Consider the following 1,588-nt stretch of genomic DNA (forward strand, 5'->3'; position numbering starts at 1 on the left):
CTTTCTCATCTGTCGTTTTCGTCCAAGTGATTTTGTAAGTAGCATTGCCAGCCGCGTCAATAGTTCTTGTTGAGAATTTCAGTGGGTGATTTGGTTGTGGCTGCTTTTTGATTTTATTGGTCAGTTTCCATAGCTTCTGTATGGCAAATGGATCCTGCGTGTTTATGCTCTCAAAGAGTTTATTAATGTTCTTGTTTCGTCTTTTTCCAGCGCTTTTTCAGTCGATTTTGTGCAGCTCGATAGCATTGTCTAGCCTCTGGAGTGTGGGTCAAGAGTAAGTGCCGTTTGCATCGTTTTTTGTCATTCAACAGTGTTTTAATTTCGTCATTCAATTCCAGGTTATGTTCTTGTCTCTGCCTCTGGCGATTATGCTGTCCGTTGCCAAAATTCGGTGGTCTTACTTTCGAAGATGCGGCATCTGCAGCTGCTTGTATATTTTTCAATAATATACTCACAGCATCGTCAATGTCAATGGCCACGTTTATCTCAGTGTTCAAGTGGATGACGTTCTCAAGCGTAGACTGGAAACATCTGATATCAGCGCCTCTGGCCAGAAGCCTGGAATTTTCTCTGTGACAGCGCAAATTGTCGTTTAGGCTGTCATAAAGTTCGATTTTCAACTGCAAATGGTCAGAGCTAAGCTCAGCGCTGGACGATATGTGTGTGAAATTGCCATCAATGCCGCTGGTGATGGCAAAGTCAATGGCCGACGGGCGCTTTCTTCTGTCGTGCGGATAGTGTGTGGCTTCCATAGATAGCCTCGTACAATGTCCTACCCCTCTGACACGCACGTGGGTTTCCCCACCACGCATGCTTCGCATTCCAGTCGCCACACAGAAGGAAGCGGGCCGCTGTATTGCCAGGTAAGCTGTCAGAATGTTTTAGTAATTTAGTGAAGTGCTCTTTATTCCATTTGAACGCCCGTGGGCAATACGCTGCTGCTATTATTAACGACTCCTTTTTGCTTGCAGTTTTCAGCAAAATGGGTGCGCATTGTATGGCTTCTTCGTTAATTGGCTGCAGTGCCGAGTGGCTAATACGAGAACGTATCATGGTGGCAGCACCTCCTTTGCGATGTGTGCTCGGATTGACGGCAAAGTAAGTGACAAATCCCGGCAGTTCGAACACACTGTCATTAGCTGGCGCTCGCGTTTCGGTGAGTATCATAATGTCTATGGAGTTTTGTCTGATGTATAATTCTAATTCGTTCATTTTATTTTTAACTCCTCAGACATTCCAGAAGGCAATTTTGAGGGAGTACTGTTTTGGCTGTCTGGATCTGGCAGCACTCTTGGAATTGGGCCTGGGCCAGAGTCTAGATTTGGATAAAATGCAGCGTCATTTATGTCATTAAACATTATAGAACTACTCATTTGCTGATGCGCACTCAACGTCCATATTAAAGTCGTTTATTTGCGAGTCACCATTGTAAACATGGTTTGAATTTGTTTTGCTTATACTGTTTCTTATCTTGTCCTTTCCTTGCATGTGGAGAAATGCGTTAAACACGTTGAACAGTGAGTCAATTCTGTCGTTCATTTTCTTGAACATAGTTAAGTTTGCTGTCATTATCTTGTCAAAAATGTGA

At 43.6% G+C, this 1,588-nt stretch overlaps 1 long non-coding RNA gene across 1 annotated transcript; it reads left to right on the forward strand.

Moving 5' to 3' along the window:
- The first annotated feature begins 212 nt into the window (after nucleotides 1–212).
- LOC133849765 (uncharacterized) lies at nucleotides 213–1,118 on the forward strand. Its single transcript, XR_009895454.1, has 3 exons — nucleotides 213–274; nucleotides 339–863; nucleotides 972–1,118. It is a non-coding gene; the product is annotated as an uncharacterized LOC133849765 (long non-coding RNA).
- Nucleotides 1,119–1,588: the final 470 nt, after the last annotated feature.

Source organism: Drosophila sulfurigaster, unplaced genomic scaffold, assembly GCF_023558435.1.
Source record: "Drosophila sulfurigaster albostrigata strain 15112-1811.04 unplaced genomic scaffold, ASM2355843v2 contig_289_pilon, whole genome shotgun sequence".
Taxonomy (NCBI): domain Eukaryota; kingdom Metazoa; phylum Arthropoda; class Insecta; order Diptera; family Drosophilidae; genus Drosophila; species Drosophila sulfurigaster.